This window comes from Petromyzon marinus, chromosome 22, assembly GCF_048934315.1.
Source record: "Petromyzon marinus isolate PM22_M1 ecotype Great Lakes invasive population chromosome 22, UKy_Petmar_22M1.pri1.0, whole genome shotgun sequence".
Classification (NCBI taxonomy): Eukaryota; Metazoa; Chordata; class Hyperoartia; order Petromyzontiformes; family Petromyzontidae; genus Petromyzon; species Petromyzon marinus.
Window position 1 is genome coordinate 14,476,146 of NC_133688.1, and position 15,531 is coordinate 14,491,676.

General features: G+C 43.3%; 1 long non-coding RNA gene across 2 annotated transcripts in view; it reads right to left on the reverse strand.

The window, feature by feature from the left end:
* Window positions 1–15,531, reverse strand: part of LOC116944963 (uncharacterized) — an 88,590-nt gene that overhangs the window by 57,685 nt on the left and 15,374 nt on the right. For both annotated transcript variants that reach the window (XR_012942577.1, XR_004403180.2), the window contains exon 2: window positions 155–246. This is a non-coding gene — a long non-coding RNA (uncharacterized LOC116944963). The remainder of the gene's footprint in view (window positions 1–154; window positions 247–15,531) is intronic.

Below are 15,531 nucleotides of genomic sequence, written 5' to 3' on the forward strand. Positions count from 1 at the left end.
ACTCTTCCGCGATGACCAGTCGTCTCGAAAGAGGTGGGTGCACCAAACACTTTAACCCATCACACACGACCCAGCGATCAACTTCGCGAGTGGTGAACCCCATTTACACTAACCCGGGCAGACAAGAGGTTGGGGTGATTTAACAAACTTGCACCGTTGTTTTAAACTCCGTGCAGGGAGATCGATCTGTCGACCCTGTGGATTCCACCTCCAGCGTGAAGACCACTAAACCACGGCAGCATCCCTCTGCAAACAAACAAATAATAATAACAAAAATTAGTAGCTTCAAAGAGCAGTGACATTCAGAGGCAGTAGAGCTTAAACCGTCAACATGGAGGTACCCGAGATGTAACCATGGAAAGAAAGCCATTGAACTTAATTGTGATGGTTGAAAGCCCATTTGACAAATGTTTATCATCCGAATAAATGATTCTACCTATGTGTATGGCTTGCAAGGTATATATGTGGAACTTCTTTCGCACTGTAGTCAATCGTGACAATCACAGGTGTGTGGGGAAAGACTACAAACTAAATTCAAAAGGCGGGTGCTAAAGATATTAGTTTTCAATCTAGATTAACAATTGCATAGCGCTCCAGTGGCTTCCTAATATCGGAAGGAAGAGCATTCCAGACGGCCGCAGAAGCGCATCTGAAAGGGCGCAATTAGGTGATCGTCTTTGCTCGATGGTTTAGCCAAAAGCTGCTGAGGTGGTGGTCAGTGGTTCATTTGTGGCAAGCACTGTGTGTAATGAGTGCAACCTTATGGTTTATTAATTCTCCACCTCTATTGAGGTTAATACGAAATAAAAGCTTTGGTTTTTCACCAGAGAGAGGTGTTTTTTAAAAAATATTTATCATTGCACTTTATCACAAAGAATGTGTGAATACCATTGGAAGCAAGTCAGAAAAATCTGAGCAATAACGAATGGTTTACCATATAAGACATTGTTATTGCACCTGCTATTACCAAAAAAACCCGCACAAAGTGTGCATAGGACTCACTCCAAAAAACACTGCACAGCTCAACTTGAAGAAGAAAGCAAAAAAAAATCCAAGGCCCAATTATTTCAACCTATTCGTAATTACAAATGTAGGCCTGTTAAAAAAAAATCAATTCCAAAACGTATTAAACTAAAATGAATCCTCACAACCGTGTCACCATGCCCATGTCTCACCCACAGGTTACAGGGCAGCTCACTGTTTCTCGTGCCGGTGGCTTGCATGGGATAGAAACTGTGATGTATATGCGCTGTACAATAACACCTTGTGTTCTCTTGCGGTTTTGAGTCAGGCTTGGTGTTTGGAACTCATTACTCCTCATGTCCCACCAGGGTTGAAGTGAGAGTACAAAGAGAGGGAGATTAAAAGAGTGTTAATTATCGCTGGAGAGGATAATTAGGTCCTACATCGTAATTAACTTCACCTTGTGATCAGCCTAATTAATGAACACTTCTGAGAATTTAATGTACTGTAGCTGGAAAACTGGATGCTTGGTTTTAGCTGTTCTTGGTCATTAGCTGCATAGAATATCCTTTCAATGACAAAGAAATAAGTGACAGCTGTAATTAACTGCGAAATGGTTCATGCGGAGAATATATTGCTCAGGTTTAAAGGGTTTTAGCTTCCATTTAAAAAAAATATATATACTGGATTCTTACTTCGCTGGGATCTGTAATTTGTGTCTGTGCTAAATAATTAATAAGTCGCCAGTTTTAAGAGCGCTTTTGAAATAGTACATTGCAAAAGTTTTTCATATATTTAACGTAATTTGTAATTTACTGTACGTGTTAAAAATATATTTTAATTACTTTTAATGCAGTCTTGAACTTTTATTCGTAATCTATGAAAAGTCACTCCGGTATACAACTTGTTCTCATTATCTTACTACATCATACAGTATATCCATCAGAAACATCGTATGCCAGCTATGTGTTTGCCATGCACTAATCATCTGGAGCTTAAGGCTAAATGTCTTCAGGGAAAAAAACTCCGCACCCACGAACTTGTGTAAATATTATCACCAAGGAATGTGTGCGGGAGTTTAAAAGAAAATTATTCTGCCAATGGCAACAGGTCTGTTTTCCCGCAAACTTTGTAAATAAACTGACAACAGACCACAATATGCCAAGCAAAGAATGACACCTGTGTACTATCATCGTTAAAATGAACAATAAATTGTTTCGAGGCCTGGTTTGTTCAACATTGGCCAGGGCTTTTCATCATTCGAGAGAGCGGAGCAAGATGAATACAAAACAGAAGTCGAAGTGATTTCCTGCTCAAATGAGTATTGAGGCAGTGCTCATCTGATGTTTACGAGCCCTGAGCAAGTGGTGGAAATTCCCCATTCCTATGGCAAGGGCGAATGTGTTTTGTTTACCCTGCTGACATCCCCCCAATCTGGCCATGCGTCACCATAGTTTCTCAATATAGTGATCCTCAACGTTCAGCGAATCCTCTTCGGACGTAGCTGTAACTGTATTATTCACTATAATTGTTCTTACAGTTCAGTGAGTCTTCCGTACCATCCACATGCAAAACTAATCTCAATACATTCAGGCCTATGAGCAGCAGCTACGTATACTGTGCAGAGCTCCATGCACCTTAGATCCTGTGATATCTTGCTCACCCTCTGTCCTGCTCAACTCAGTCTTCCTCCACAAAGCTGTAGCCGAGATCCAGGTGTGTCTTGCACAACACCCACCTTTATCTTCTTTTCCTGCTTCCTTCAGCTTGACTGTGTGTGCCTTGGCTGCTGCTGCTGCTGCTGCTTTCACTTGCCCGATGAATTTCTTTGTGGCTTCATAGCCGATGCAGGCCGCTACAGCCCAACAACTTGATGTGTTTCACGCAAAAAAGACCTACCCCTATTATTTCCGAAGCCACCTAAAAAACCGCACCTAGTTCGTACATTCTTGGAACCAAATTTTTGCGTCCTGAGTGTAAGCACGGAGAAGTACGCACTCACTCTTGAAGGCCAAAGTGGCTTTTCAATAATCACAGCAAAGGCACATATGCTGGTGCAGTACACATAGTTAAAGGTACATGCAACCATCTTCTCTATGACGTATTCATTGTCTGTGGCCCCATCTGGCAAGCACCCTCAAATAGACATCTGATCATATGACCATCTTCATGAGGCAATGCACATATTAAGAACTCCAATACCCCCCACTCTCTCTAAAGACGAACCACTGTTAAAATTCTCCACAAATTGGTACGAATTTTATTGACCCCCAGAGGGATTATGGGCTGAGTCAACCAGGATTTGAATTCGTGACCTTCAGATTGTGAGCCGCTCGCTCGACCGCTGAGCCGCCGATTCTTCATTCAAGACAGCGGAGCAATATGACAACTTTCAAATGGTCTAAAAGCTCCGGGGGGGGGGGGAAGAACAAGCTGTTATTTTTACCCATTATGTGTCAGTTTCACCGGAATACGTGCTCCGGCATATTTGAAATGTGTCTGCACTTTAACATTATCCCAAAGAACTTCTCACTGCAAATATTCAGCAGAAATCTGCACCTGTACAAAGTAGGAAAGCCAATGGGTTTTCTCGAAATCGTGCTGGTTTATGTGCAAAGCTGGGCCAAAAGAGGATATTTTACTGTATTAACGCCAGCTTTTCACCTGCTATTAATCTGGGACAAAAGCAAACAGAATTTTGAAATGCTCTGAAAAAATGCCAAAATGCATTAAGAACTGATCAAAGTTCTAAACATATGTATATATATTTATTTTATCTTGGGAAGGGATGGGATGTGTGGTAGTGGAAGAGGAGAGGAATGCAAATGAGAGGCAAAGGGAGAGAAGAGGAGAAAGGAGAGACAAAGCATCATGAGCAACCACAGCGAAATTAATCCATTGAAAGCTTATTTAAAATTACAGAAACCCATTAAAAATATATATGTTAAATCTAGTGTTCATTCTTCCCATAAAAACTGCCCACGAAAACAAGAGGCAAGTCTCTTTTGAGTGATAAAATGGATGAGGAAACTGCACCGCCATAGGCCAAAAGGCCTTCCTGTCTCTATTGGGCAGCCTATGCTTTGGCAGGCCACTTTCACACATCACTACACTACTGTGGTATTTTCTTTCCCACTTTACTGTGGGAAGTGTATTGATTCTCGTGACAATTGATTTTTGTTGTCGTTGTCCCATGTTCTCTCCATATAGTTGTGTATCCATCTGGCCATCCCAGGAAATGCCTTGATATGTCTGGGGACTGTCTGAGCCAGCAGTCCCTCATTGTAACTCCCGACGCTTGCCAATATTTCAGCAGAAAAGCTTTCATCAACTTTGTTGCTGGTAATTAACCTTCACAAACAAATTGAATAGCAGTTTTAAATCAAACCTTCTCTCCCCCACCAGCCACCCGCCCCCCTACATTTTATATTTATAGACTTCTACACTATTATTGTCTTTAGTGGTTACTTATTTAATGGCTTCTTTTTTTCCTTTTGTTTCCATAATAATTTCACTTATCGATGCAAATCAATGAGCTCTTTTAACATCACTTTAGTTAAAAGCTTCCTATTCACATTTAACAAGCTGATGCACTGGTAGTTTCATCAGCTGACTCCACATAATCATCTCACGGAAATGCCCCCCGTCTAACCGATACGCATCATCAGCTAGGATATTCTGTTGCCCGATTGATACTTGCTTCTAATAGACTGAGCCCACTACCCTCTCGGGGGAGGGTAAAGTGAGCTCCCCCCCCCTCACACCATCCCTATTGAGGTTTTACCACTTGTTGGGATGTTAGCAGTGGTTTGTCCTGTGGATAAACTGGTCATGGCCATGATAATGTGGAATGTCCACCGGTGGAGATGAAAAAGTGATCATCGCTAATGTAAACACTTGGGCATTTTGTGTTAGTGTGTATATGACAGGGCCTATTTTAAGGCAACGCTAGCACTGACCATGGATTCATGTAAGTATATGGCATAGTGTTACAGCACACAGAGAAACAGTTACAGCAGTTACAACAGCTGGATATAGCGCTGCTATAGTTACCATTCTGGTAGATTTACTACTGACCAAAGTCAGCTTAACACCGACCCGCTCTGGTTGTCACTAACCATTCAAATAGGCCTTTGGTCCACGATTGCATTGCTTTAAAAAAAATCGTCCGTTAAAGCGTCGTGGAGCGTATATTTTACTTGTTACCATGGCGGTGTTTTACGTGTCCACTTTTGTAGGCACGTAATGGCTTGCCTTTGTGCACATGAAGATACACCGCGGCAGACTAAAAATGTGTCAAAATGCGGAGAACAGGCAACGACGTCTAATGCCACACGCATCTCTGTTGCTTCGCGCAGACGGCCTACCGAGTGCCGTAACAGAGACCGGTGGGCGCACACACACACACACAAATATCTAACTCTGCAGCTGGTGATATCTAAAACATCTCCATCCATAATTAATCTGACCGGAGTGCTTATACTTTACCATTGATTGTCCATGCCCGCCCTTGCAGGTACAATGCTTTGGACCCACCCCGCATCTCCATTCATCAAAGACCCTATCATTCTCACGTACAAGGTTGTGTGGAATGATCGGTCGCCAGTGGATGCCCATTAATTGTCAGAAGAAAGGTGGTCTTCGACATCGTATAACCCCAGAGTCTGCTTTGTTGGTTAACGACAGGCGCAGCTCACTTAGGCATATCTACGTAACACTTAGCTCTATCTAGATAAAGCACTGCCGGCAGCTTTTCTAAATGTCTCGAAAAAGGGAGATTTTTGTTCGGTTGCAACCAACAAGAGTTGATTGTATTTATTGAAATGTTTCACGTGAAATTCTTTGCAGTTAATACAAAGCCAAATGTTTAGGAATTGTTTTCTCATCGCTGTCCGTTTATCCTCCAGGTTTAATTTGAAAAAAGCAAACACGACTTCGTAATGCTCCCTCACCTGGTTATGATTATAGGAATGTGGCTACCCATATGAACAAAATAAAAAAAAAACAATCCACAATTTGTATAAAATAAAAACTTTTTTAAAATGGTGCCCAAAAAATAAACGCTGGTGCAGATTATAATTGATAATCAATACAAAGCATCAAGCATTTATTGCTTGTAATCACTCATACAAAAAATATGACATCAAGCTATATGCACGCACGTCTGCTAAAGGGCACACTTCATACGCCTTAGTACACCTTATGCGTCCTTCCATTTGCTCACTAATGCCTCGCGTACAACCGCGAGGAAGAGAATTGCGTTTGGCGACTGCAGGGAATTAGGAAGGGAGCTGTAATTACAGCCATTGATTTTTTTTACAAAACACTTTCCGAATCCCTAGAAAATGAGCTGGAATCTTCATGAAATATTAATGCCCGGCTATGAACACCTGCAGCTTCTGGCAGAGACGATCTTGGTCAAGGAATGAAGCACGCTGTTTGGCAAACGAGTGAATAGCAGTCGGCCTTTGTGCACAAATGCATCCGAAGGACCTGTCAGGACTACTGATGAGAGCCCCGCCGGCTGGAACTTTGAGGAGTGTAATTATTTCCATCAGCGTTGTTAATGTTTCTTTATTTCCTTTCTAACCTCCACCGCACCCACGACGCAGCAACAAAAGAGGCAAATTCGCAAACCTTCACCACGGATACACACGTGACCGAGAAGCACGCATTTGATCACTCCAAAAACGCCCCATCTCGTCAGATCCTGAGAGCTAGGCGGCGTTCGTTGAGCGTCGATAACGTTGGGATGGGCAACCGTCATGCATAACAGGCGTTACAGGCTGTGGAGCAACGGTGAAGGGCAGCGGAGGTAAGTGCAGTAATTTACGTTGTTGTATTGTACCTCTACGCTCCCCATCTTCACCAACCCACACTGAGCAGCGTGGCGAACTACGGTACAATGACCTCCACTTCCCGGAGGTGACAGGGTGGAGATGGCCTCATCCAGCAGTAGACCGACAAAGGGCTATGCATGCGCGTGGATGCACCTTTGACGGTTGATTAACAAAGACTAAAAGATCCCCGTATAGACTTAACAGACTGTCGGGGCGAGTGCTGTTTGCGAGCGCCTATGAAGGCCGGCACAGCACACGAGCGGGTGTGTGGCCAGCACCACGCCCGGTCGCCTTTGTATCCTGAGTGGCGATGTTTTAACACACCACACCATTTTTTTATTTAAAGCTTTCGTGACTGCAGGGATTCATATTTTTGGTTCTTTCGGTAAAGTCACGTAGAAACAATAAAATAATCTAAAAATATAAAACAATAAAATTCCCACGACGTTTCGACTGCAACACAAGCTGTGGTTTTGACACCTGATGATGATTGCTTGTGTTGCAGTCGAAACGTCGTGAGAATTTTATTGTTTTATATTTTATTATTATTATTTTATTTTATTGTTTCCCTTCTACGTGACTTTACCAAAAGAACCAAGAATATGAACACCACACCATGTAAATTTTGATTTAAAGCTTTCGTGACTGCAGTAATTCATATTCTTAGTTTTTTCGGTAAAGTCACGTTGAAGAGAAACAACAAAATAACAAAATATATATAAAACAATAAAAAATTCTCACGACGTTTCGACCATAACTCAAACGGTCATCATCAGGTGATACCACACCATGTACTCGATTGAGGCTGAGTCTACCTAGGCGAGGCCCAGGACCGGTGCAGTTAATCGTCAGTGGTGTTGGCCATGAGCGGGGATCGAACTCGGGTAGCCGGGTTCGTAGCGCAGCGTGCTAACCGCTACACTACCGCTACCCCACATACACACGTGTATTCTTGGGCTCACTTGCAACATCTGCTCATTACTAGCTCTCAGAGTCCTAATTAACTTCACAATGCATTTGGAGCGCATTGCCATTTAGCTTAAAGAATACATGAAACCATAGTGCGATCGCTGGGATTTTGGCTTCATTGCAAAAGTATATACTAACTCGTACCGGCAGATTTTCGAGGAGCAAATATGTGCAGCTGCAACCATAATCATCATCATCGTGTTACAGTTTGAGCAAAGAGCAATAATTGAGCGCCCATCAAAATGATAATTAGGGCTGCTGCAGCTGTGAATGCCGCCGCCATCGAATGACAACAGCGGGAGTGTTGGCAGAGGGCTGGCACATCCCACGGCAAGGAAGCCACGCCGAACAACGGCCGCGCTGTTTGCGGGTGCCAACTTTCCCCCGTTGAAAACATTCTGGAGGTGACTTGTGTGCTGAGAGGATTGTTAATGATAGTGGGCGAGGGAGGGAGGGAGGGCGGGAAGCAAAGAACGACAGAGACTGGGAATTACCTCATTATTACGCTTTAAACTGGGCGGCCGCGTTCCTATTTGTGAGCAGAAGAAGTCCTTTGCGCATTTAGCGAGCGATACACCAATAGTTATTGATGGCCGGAGCCGAAAGGCGTGGTGATTCCGCGCTCCGCGCTATGAATCCCTGCAACCTGAGTTCGATTTCCAGCCACGGTTAACATCAGCGGTGAGTGACACTTTCCCGTTGCAATCCCCCTATTCACAAACCTGCACTGCCCAGCAATGGTGAAGTATGGCCAAACATCTTTCCCATCACCGACACAGCATACGCAATCGTTGTTCCAGCAGAGGGTGTATAAATGGCTTTAAAAAAAAAACACACCCTTTGATTAAAAGTTGTTTCCATCCCCTTTTACTGTTGATAAAACTTCACCCAGATAACTACCTAACGAGCACCATACGTTAACCAATCAAATCCACTGACTTGACTCGACGGTCATTTAAGTGGATTCAGCGGTCGGGGACACCACGTCCAACAAGGCACCGAGATATGACGGCCTACGGCCCGAGTTATTAAAGAGCCCTGGGAACACTGTGGACAACGGTGGCTTGCAAGCCGATGTCGTCGCCATGCACAGGACATGAAAGATCCCCAAAGAATGGAAGCAAGCAAGGCTTGCCCTGCAGCTACAAACCAATATTCCTCGGGTCCCCCCCCCCCCCCCACATATCCTCCAAGAGCATTAGACATTGCTCGCCACCAAGACACGTCTACAATCAAAGCTCAAATATCGCCAATTGGCCTTCAATTGTACAACGTACGTGAAAATGAGCTTGAAATTTTACGAAATGTTTACTTGTGAAAAGTCAAAGATCAGCCCATACACTACAGGCATTGAGAAGGCAGTTATGCTTCCTACTCAATGCTGGCCAAATGCGCTTAGGAAATGGTTATTCACGCGTCCCCCCGTAAAAAATATTTTCCAAATTGCCTCCAGTATGCAAGTGTAATTAATCCCGAGTCAAAGTCAATTTGATTCCTGCTCAAATGAACATTGAGGCAGGGCTCATCTCCTGCTCAGCAGCCCTCAGCCAGTTGTGGACATTCCACATTTCTATGGCACGGATGAGTCTTTAGGATAACCACCGTTGGCTCCCCCCACAACCTGGCAATCATTATATCAACCCCCGATCAGGATTTGAACTTGCAACCTTCTTATAGAAAGTCGCTGGTACCCCAGATCCACTAGGGTGGCTAATAAATTATAAGATTCTTTAACTAAACATGCACCGGTAAATGTATGTTTGCACATTCAAACACAGCTTCTGTCAAGACCATTTAAGTTAACCAATGCACTCCCAGAAGGCCATGCGGCCAATGGGATGTGTAAAAAAGACTTTTATATATTTATGTGGAGAGTCAAAAGTGGGAAGGAGGCTGATTTATGCCTGCTCATTTATTCTGTTATTTACATCCTCCGCAACAACGCCCATTGATTTGTATGCGTTTTAGCTTCAACAATGATAAGTGCTGCTGCATTTTCCATCTTTGCTTTGCCTCTTGCTGAATGTCATCACAAACACGGCGAGAGGGAAATTAAGATGCTGCTCAGGGCATGGATGGGTCGTGTGTGTGGGGGGTGGCTGCGTGGCTTTGCTCCTCCCGGGGTTAATGGAGGAGTATGCACGTCGGAGCTGCTTAATGCGAGGTAAGGAGAAGGTTATGAAATAGAGCGGCGCGTAGCGCGCCAGAGAGGCGTGACTAATGCCGGAGCACCACTGCACGGATGGGGCATCCAGAGCCAAATGAGAGGAGGGGGAGGGGGGAGCGCGCACCTCGTCTCAGCCCTCTTCAAATCATTTTAAAGTAGACGAGGTAACGCTCCAAAGAGGTTAACCGTACCCGGTGCCGCATGTCAAATACTTTTAAAACTCAAAGCCATAGCTGGTACAGTATTCTCCTTGTTCTGGGAGCGACATTGCCGGGGGGGGCAGGGGGGGGGTAAATTAAAGAACCGTAAACGTTTGGCCAAAAGCCTAGAATTAACTAAATTAGCCTGCTGCACTGCTTAACAGAGAGCTGAGGTCAGTACTAAAGTTTTATTCCCCCCACTAAAGATTACTTATAACGGCTTATGAAATAAATTTCATTATAAAGTTACAAATTCAGATGTGTCACACACAAGACACTCCCATTAGCTAAAACACCGCATGCTCACACCGGGGCTTAATTGAGTTATTGATTTAAGAATAGGCAACACTGATGGAAAGCTAACTGTGTATTGATTGCTGTGTAAATACAGTAATGGCTGGTAGAGAGAATCTGTGATTTGGTGCTTTGCCTGACTATTAAACCATAGTCTTATGTCTGGAGGAGTGCAGTTGAATTAAATAGACTTGTTAGCACAAGTTACTGGAGGGAGGCAATTTAATCCACCTTGTTACTCTCCTCCAATCTATGCGCGGCTTTTAAATTAAATGCCGTTACACGCTATTTGAAATGCAGATACCACGGAGTTCACAAAAACCTGCGTCTCTTACGAGCATTTTCCTAATGTACATTCATTGAAATTAAAAGAGACATCTAAGAATTCACGCGGTTAATTTTTATTTTACTTTTGCTTACATTCCGTGAGCACTGGGCATAACAATGTCTTGATTATTTCCGAACGGAAAACAAAATGAGAGTGTAATCTTGATTTGAAGCTTTAGTGACTGCAGGAATCCATACGTGGGTAGAAAAATAAAATTAAACAAAAAATAATACATCACGACGTTTCGATCGCAATACAAGCGGTCGTCCTCAGGCGGAAAAAAATGATCCAGCGGTGGAACTTCTACCTACGTGACTTTACTGAAAGAACCAAAGAGTATAAAAATGAGAGTGTGTGAAAGCGCTTTTACACAAGTACTGTGTGCGTTACGGCATGCCAGTACAATTGCAGCTTTACCACTTCACAATTATCAAAAGACAGCGCACCAATAGGTTATTGGCAAGGATACGCCACTTGAGCTGACGTTACGTAAATTCCAGCAAATCACCACTTTGCTTTGCTAAATGGCCTCGGCCAGGTAGAAACGCCTGGAGTTTTACCACCACTGCTCCCACCCCCTATCATTTTGGGATTTTCCCCCATCCTAATGCAACACACCTGGTCTGAGTAAGTCACACAGGCCCAGGTGTTCCCTCGGTTCTTTGGGGAGATCATATAATGCGACTTAAGGGCTGTGAATCGGAAAGGTTGAGTCAGACGGCGGTGTTTTAAAATGCGTTCTGGTGCTGCGGAGGAAAAAATATGTAATAGCAAACACTCAAATACCAACAAACAGTATACAAATAATTTACGAACGAAACAATAAAATCCTTTATATATTCTTTTATATCCCCCCCATTCATCCATGTAAAAATTGGCAAAAGTGCATCTCTGTATAAGTTGCCATTAGTGCACAGCGGGTGCATTGCACTCACTGGAATTTCAAGCTGTTCTACATTTTTTCGAGTTTTTTTGAAGTCACACTTGCGCTGATTTGTAACACTTGCAGCAGCATGCGAAGGCTGGTCAATTTGTAGCCCGTTTGGCTCAGAAATCTGGCAGGACCTCCAGCAGCAGCAGCAGCAGCAACTCTCTCACTCATGGACTCACGAGTATTATAAATACACACACAAAAAAAACCCATGGGTGACAATGAAGAATTTTGACTGAATTGCAAATTGTAAAATGTGGACTGGGTCAGTGAATCCATTAGTTACACTTCTGTGCCGGTTAGATATTTGAATATATTCAAGTGTGTAATCGTTTTGGCTGAGTGTGGTTTTTCGTATGTGTTAAAGTTAACATATATATAACTGCATAGACTCATGCAAGCTGACATTTATATCAGCCCAATCCAAAAAAATAATTGAAGAAATATATTTTGTGACAATTTCATTAAAAGGTTCAGAAGGAATCATCGACTTTTTAAGAACACCTCGGAGATACTGACTCTTAAACTAAGGTTATTAGAAGACTTCCAGGCCCAGATGAAGCGGACACTGGACTCAGAGCCAGGAACATATTTCAGGTTGTCCACCATGTCTCGTTCCATCCTAGGGCTCATCACGGCAAGCTCTTGGGAAATCTGAAGATGTGTTACACAAAGAATTGGGAATTTCTCCCTAGTTCGCTTAGCATAATACGCTAGTTAATCCAGATCTGGGTTCATCCGTAACACAGTATTTTATGTAAGCTAAGCTTTTCTTTACTTATAAATAATATAATACGTGCCACTGGACTGTACAAATATATTAGCCACGTACTCGATTCACACTGCCGGGCAGTTTGATACGTTTTCACAATTCTGGGTCGTGGGTTCAAATCAAGGATTGTTTCTCATTTGTATGATCTCGTTTGAATTGTTTCTTTTTTTGTAAAGTGTTATCAATTTCAGCCAAAAAAGGACCCGCATCTGAGAGGAAATGCGGGGATGAAGCCTGTTCCCTGTGTAGGTGCTGGCTGGTTTATTACATCGCAGGATCACGAGAGGTGGTGGTGGGGTTGGAAAGGTCTTCATCCAGCGATTTATTGGTTACGGCTGATGACGGTGACGACTTTGCACCTTCCAGATAAAAGAATAGCTTGTGCAGAAACCTGGTTGTCCGTGCCAATTGAATCATTACGGCTGTTGTTTAGGGACCTCTGTTAAATCGTAAAAGTATCTCATGGCGCTTAACTGTTGTCATGTAGAACTACGCTCACCAAAAAGGATACTTAACTGCGTTATTTTGTTTGGCAGCGCAAGGGCAGCTAACGACGAGCCCATTTCATTTCTATTATTGCTAATAGGCGTTGTTGGTGTTATCTAAATCCTTAATTACTGTTTGAGGTTCTCGTTGGCTGACCCTGTTGCACATTGCTGTATTCCATAGGCGCTTGGTGCAGACACAACCCCACCTTAACACACAGCAAGAAGCAGGATTGTGGCGACACGTTCGTGTCAATGAAATAAAGTTCCTTTATTCTCCTGTAATCCTGCGGCCTCCCAGAGTGATGGGAGGGGGTGGGGGGGGGATGAATGTGAAAGGGAAGGATATGGAATGAAGATGATGTTGTGTTGGGTTTCACAAGGAAGACATGAAGAAGTAAAAGGAAGACACGAGGTGGTAGAAGTCACAAAGAAGATGAGAGAGAAAAGGCTGGTGCGGGTTCGGTCATGTCGAGAGACAACGGGAACATTGTGTGGGTGAGAAGGTGCAAGTGATGCAAGTGGAAGGAAAAGAGATCAAGAGGCAGGCACCAGAAGAAAAGGTGGGGGGGGGGGGGGAGGAGGAGTCGATGCGGTGCGATCGGACACGGTGGCCCGAGGAGCGGAAAGAGAGACGGCGCAGGACAAGGGCAGCGTGGAGAAGTTTGGCAAGGACAGCGGAGCACCCCCACGCGAGTGGGACAAACGCGTGGAAGACGAAGAAGAGGAAGGATGGGGAATCAAGTTACATCAAAATACAAGGACATTGTAATTGGTGTAATGCTTTAAATTAAACGCAAGCAGCCTTATTACATTACAAGGCCCTATGCAATGTACAGTATTATAAATGTAAGAAACTAGATATTCCGGTGTGCTACTGTCCGTTCGCTTAAATGACTCATAATAGAAATGAAATGGGCTCATGCCTACGTGGGCATATTTTCATCCACTTTCACAGGTAGAGCGTGAGTGGTTCGCAACCACAAGGTTGCGAGTTAAAATCCTGGTGTGGTTTACTCAGCCGACCATCTCTCTGAGAAACACTTTAGGGGGAAGTCAATAGTTGGTTACCCTTTGGATATACACGTCGCTGCCATGGGAATGTGGATTTTCCACCATTGGCTCAGGGCTGTAAGCAGAAGATGAGCAGCACCGCAATGGTCATTTGAGCAGGAAATCACTTCTTGCAATAATCAGGCATCATGGTAACATTGAGTCATATACGAGGCCACATTATGCCCTGCAATGTTGGGCGAACAGTCTGTCATGCTATTGCCTATAATGTTTGTTTAGCCGCCGGCAAGTCACTCGAAAATGGGCTTAAAATCTCTGCAAGTTCTATGTCAGTCAGGAATAGGGAATGATTTGATGTTACGCAATGTAAAAGCAAATAGCCAAAAGCCTGTATGAGTCATTTAAGCAAACGGACATGCGATCTAAGCTGTTTCTCACAAAGAGCATTAAAGTGTCAAGAAACCACTCCTACATTCCATCCCAGTTTGAACAAGTTTGTATCAGGTCAAACAAAACTTCAGCTACTTATTTCAACTTTTTTTATGTTTTGTTCATTTCTGACAATTAACCCAAAGACATCTGAAACTGATAATTTCCAAATAAAATATGAATGTTTATATGAAATACGAATGTACAAATTCTTGCAAATCTTGTCGACCATACATGTGTCGTGGCTGCTGTCACAACAAGCTTGAAATTTGATCGCGAATCTCAGAATCTAAGACAGTTGAAGGTATTCCGGTGCTCGAATGGAGGCGCTTCCTCAAGGACAAGCTGCTGCACGAGGCAGTGTCAAGAGCTCAGTTGAGGGCATCTGCACAAACCATGATGGCAGCAGATGCGGACCCTTGATGCACAAATTGGAAATTTTAAAACCCTTCGGTGTGCGATTGTGGTCACCCAGAACCGTGGAACCTATATAACGACCCAGTGCCCGATTTACAAATACGGGGGAGGCGTCGCCATAGAGATGCACCACTCTGCTGCTCCTGACGCAATCATATGGCTCTACCACCTCAACGCAAAATGATAGTCGTTGCTCTACATCAACACCAGCCATACGAAAAGATCAATAGAACCGAGTTTGGATGAGTTTTGGATGAAAATAATTGCATTGAAAAGGAGCATTTTTAGATACTTTACGATATTTTATAAATGTATGCATCCTCGGGCTTATCTGATACCACGTGACACCATTTTTGCCAGGAACAAAAATGATGTAACGCCATATTATTAGTGACATTCATTTCCTTTTTTGGAATCATCCAAAACATTTTTTTATATGGTTACAAATGTCGTATCTAGGCCTGATATTCAGATTTTTTTGGGATTAACCCAAAAATGGGGAGCATATTCCCAACAACGAGCATTTTTTTTCCTGTTGGCATTGTAATTTCAAATGTAAAATATTTAATTGAGAATTGCATAGACAGTATAGATGTCGTGGCATGCTTGCCCGGGTACAGAACTGCAATGTTACCCTCAGTGTCCTTGCTAAATCCCAATGCAGGTCAATAAGAACAGTGGCCTGTCCAATTACCCCTTTCTGGATAATCCTCATGTAAGTC